The sequence below is a fragment of the Tamandua tetradactyla genome, chromosome 5, assembly GCF_023851605.1.
Source record: "Tamandua tetradactyla isolate mTamTet1 chromosome 5, mTamTet1.pri, whole genome shotgun sequence".
In the NCBI taxonomy this organism is placed as follows: domain Eukaryota; kingdom Metazoa; phylum Chordata; class Mammalia; order Pilosa; family Myrmecophagidae; genus Tamandua; species Tamandua tetradactyla.
Window position 1 is genome coordinate 171,776,001 of NC_135331.1, and position 4,709 is coordinate 171,780,709.

Consider the following 4,709-nt stretch of genomic DNA (forward strand, 5'->3'; position numbering starts at 1 on the left):
TTTTCATTTTTATATTTTATTGCTTCAAATGGTTTAAACTGTGGGAAATCTTTATAAAAATAAGGACAATAAAATTTTCACAATAACTTTATGGCAAGCACTGCACAACAGCATTCATCAATGAACATGAAGGAATATAGGAATGTTCAGAGTCCTCAGTGAGGAAATTAACTGTACAGTCTTCATAGTTCTTCATCTTGAAACAAAACTATTTTTATAAATATTTAAAATGTTTCCTAGGTTCTTGTCACATATTAACACCTGTATTTAAGACAGTATCTTGAACTTTAAAGTATTACTGGAGGTAAGTAACTAAAATAAAAATTACTATGGTTCTCAGAAAGGCCCCCTGTGGAAAAAAAGGAAAATGCTTCATGTCTGTTACTGCACAGATATATCTCTGGGGGTCTATTTGCGCAGTCTCAAACTTGACTAGCTTTAAGTTGATTTCAATGGGTTCTCATCTCTGGACACAGTTCAATTAGCAGCTGTTCCATCAGCACATACAACAGATGCTTATTGGTACTTGTTTCTTGCAGTGCATTGAATATTTTTATTATACCAGGTCAGGCATTCTGCTGTCCAACAAGGCATTGAAGCATATCCGGAATGTTCTCAAGTAACTTTTGTGGTGCTCTCTGTTTGGTTTCCCGACTTTGTTCTTCCCTTCTCATTGCAGTTGGTGGTGCCAATTTCCCATTTGGCCAGAAGGCATCCCAGAAAACACTGATGTAGGTTGATCATAAAAAATCTAGTTCATTAGTTTTTGGTTAGACTCACTCAGCATAATGTTCTCTAGGTCCATCCATGTTATTACACGCTTCATAAGTTTATCCTGTCTTAAAGCTGCATATTATTCCATCGTATGTATATACCACAGTTTGTTTAGCCACTCGTCTGTTGATGGACATTTTGGCTGTTTCCATCTCTTTGCAATTGTAAATAACGCTGCTATAAACATTGGTGTGCAAATACTGTATGGTCCCACTGATGTGAACCGACATTCGAGAATAAACTTGTAATATGTCATTGGTAACAGAGACCAGCAGGAGTTAGAAACAGGGTAAGATAATGGGTAATTGGAGCTGAAGGGATACAGACTGTGCAACAGGACTAGATACAGAAACTCAAAAATGGACAGCACAATAATACCTAATTGTAAAGTAATCATGTTAAAACACTGAATGAAGCTGCATCTGAGCTATAGGTTTTTGTTTTGTTGTTTGTTTGTGTCTTTTTTAAATTAGTATTATTATTTTTATTTTTTCTCTATATTAACATTCTATATCTTTTTTCTGTTGTTTTGCTAGTTCTTTTCCTAAATCGATGCAAATGTACTAAGAAATGATGATCATGCATCTATGTGATGATGTTAAGAATTACTGAGTGCATATGTAGAATGGAATGATTTCTAAACAAACAAATAAAAAAAATGCCAAAAAAAAAATCTAGTTCGATGTTTCTTGGATTTATCTGTTGATGGTTCTTCCAAAAGTGACGTGTACAAGATAAATTGATGGTCTTCTCACCCATTTAAACAATCGTCAAAGTTCAAAACTCTCCCCAGCCAACATGAATCATGACTCAGCCAAAGCGTCTTTCTTCCCATCCGTGTCATCACCGTAATCTGACAGGTCACTGTCCTCTTCAGTCTCCTCCTCCTGGTGGCAGAAGAAATGATGAGGAAGTCTTTCCAAAAATGAGGCCAATGAAAAAGTAGATTTTTACCCCTGCACACCAATAACCTTGAGGTAGTCAGGAGACGGGCTCAAAAAGGCATAAAGTGCTTCATTCCAATGCAATCTTATTTGAAAGCAGATTCTGTAAAAATGTAGTTGATGCTTTGACTTGTCCATAAATTTTTGATCTATAGATTTGAAAGGCAGTTTGCTAAGAGAAGGCAACTGAACTTTTTTTAAAGAAGGGAATCACTCAGTTTCTGATGTAAATTCTTAAACTCACTAAGCTTTCTGGGGACTGTCCAGTGCTTAGTTTCAACTCCTCCAATCTCTCGTAAGCTTATGAGACGAAGTAGTAACAGGGCATTTCTTCACCATTCTCTTCCATAACCTCCCCGCTGGTGATGGAGCTTTCCACATGCTGAGGTTCTCACACCACCAGTCTCCTCTCACCACACGCTCTTTCTCCATTAGCATGATTTCATCCTTCAACTTGAAAACAATCTTCTTCTCAGGGTTTGGTGCATTTTGAATATTATTTAGAGCTTTTTTTTTTAAGTATAACAACTTTTTATTTGACATCTGCAAGATTTAGAGCTTACCTTTTATATTTAAATTTCTCATTTAGTTCTTGTAGTTTATTTGCAGCAAAACTGATTCGTTCATTAATTCAACTGGTAGTTTTGTCTACAGCTTCTTCAGGAGCTTCTCATGTCCCTGGCCCGTTTCATCCTTGTCAGAAACCAACTGTGAGACATGTTTTTCTTCCTTCTCTGGCATCAATTTCTCATACGGGGTCACTGACAGTAAATGAGGGATAATATTTATCCTTTAGGGTCTCATAAACATCTTCCCAGATTTTGCAGAACACCTCAATATCCTTATTTCTTACAAGACAATACTGGATTTCTTTGTAAAGTGATTTTTCCACAGATATTTCTTTGCTCTCCACAAAGAAATTCTGATAAATTTCACCAACTTTTTATGGAATTTCATTGTTGTTAGCATTCTTTATGTATTCCACAGACTCCCCAAAACTAGTCAGAATGCTTGTCCATCCTTTCCATGCATATTTGAAAGTGCTCTTGGTAGATTGTGTAGGCCAAGATATCTTCAAATTGAAGAATCTTCTGGGTTTCAGGTCCTTCCCCCTCATCTGAAGTCCCATCCTCTGGCTGGTCATAGGCAGTGCCTCCCAAGATTCTGATTCTCTTCTCATACTGCTTCTTTGCCACAGTCAGCTAGTTAATGCAACTTTTCATATTTTGGGCCCTCAGCATATCAGCTATCGTTGAAGCAGTTTCTTTACCCTTGTGCCTCTTCAGCTGAGGAAAGCTGCTAATTGTAGCTGCTTGGATTATTTCCACCACAATTTGATACCTCTGCTCCATAAATGCAGTCCTGCCCCACCATCTATCTGTGCCTTTTCTAGCTCTATCTACTGCTATTGCAGGGTCTCTTTGAGTCAGATAAACAAATATTTTCAACAGGATGATAAAAGATTCAATTTTATTCTATACTTTCTTAAAAAAAGACATCTTTATAGTGAACAGATATTGCCCATAAAGTTAAAAAAAAAAAAGCAAAAACAAATCCTACAGCTACCTCTAAGACTAGGCTTTTATCACTTATGATCATTAGCTTCATTGGGAACATTTTGCACAGTGCCATGAACCATACATCTGTTTACAACTGCAGAATACTGTTGGATTTTGAAGCCCCAGGTTATCTTTCTTTGAAGACCCTCAATTGTGTTGTGTCACTTCTATATCCCAAATTCAATAAATATACTCATAACATCATATCTCAAGGTTGTATAGAGGGTAACGCCATTTGCAAAGGATCATGGTTATTTAAAATTAGATGTAGAGAGGATATGCAAGAGAAATTTCTAGAAGATTCACATGTCATTTGCATGAGTTAATCTAATATATAAAAATATTTTTCCTATTTAATGAGAGCAATATTATGTTGTCTTGGCCATGGTGCAGCAGCGCATCTGGGAATTATTCATACAGAACTGTTAAATAACAGTCATGCTGGAATGGGTTCCAAAACTGAAATGGATTAAAAATAGAGTAGTTTGAGTCTTTTTACTTTTTTTTTTTTTTTTTTTTTTTGCATGGGCAGGCACCGGGTATTGAACCCGGGTCTCTGGCATGGCAGGCAAGAACTCAGCCTGATGAGCCACCATGGACTGCTCTTTTTACTTTTTTTGACTTGGCCAATGGCATCTAACTTGCTTATAGATGGCTGCAAGAACCTATGGCCAAAAATCAATATTGAATGTTTATGCTTGTTATAGGAGAAGGTTTTTGATTCAGTTTGACTTCTGAAATGATTTAATACTTTTGTTGCTAGTTTAAACCTTATGTTTCATGCCCAAAGAACTACATAATTATTTGTCATTGTGATTTTCCAATTAAAAATTTGAAAATTTGGATGGCAAGTATATTACCTGCTCTGTCATCATTAAACTTCAGCACCATTAAGAAAACATGCACTACTGAGGAAGTCATCAAGTCAATGTTGGAGGGGTTATCCACAGAGATTTGGCAAGTGTGTTATAGATTGGTGGTTTGCAAACTATCTTCACTAGAGCTGGAGGATTCATGAGGGTGCCTCAGCATGACTACCAGTGTGGTAGGAAGTAAAGGGGGACACTTTCTCTGCTATGATCCACCTATTTCCATGAAAGCATCCTCTCTGTTGTTGATTTTATCCTTGGCAGTACTGCATACATTTTTATTTAAATAAACAAAATTATTAAAATCTCTGTCTACTGATTTCTACCACCTATTTTCCCCCCAACCCACTCCATTTGGATTGTCATATTCACCGTACACTACAACCACTCATATAAAAGTCATTGCCCACTCAGCAATAAAAATCCAGTATTCAATTTTCTATTCTCAGATTTGCATCATTTAGCATAAGTAACCATTACTTCATTTTTGCAACTTGGGCTAGAAATTTGGTCTCTTCCCTCGGCTCCTGAGTACCACACATTCACCATTTCATCTAATCTTC

At 36.6% G+C, this 4,709-nt stretch overlaps 1 pseudogene; it reads right to left on the bottom strand.

Moving 5' to 3' along the window:
• Window positions 1-422: 422 nt before the first annotated feature.
• Window positions 423-3,070, bottom strand: LOC143683388 (sorting nexin-25-like; annotated as a pseudogene).
• Between the last annotated feature and the right edge of the window lie 1,639 nt (window positions 3,071-4,709).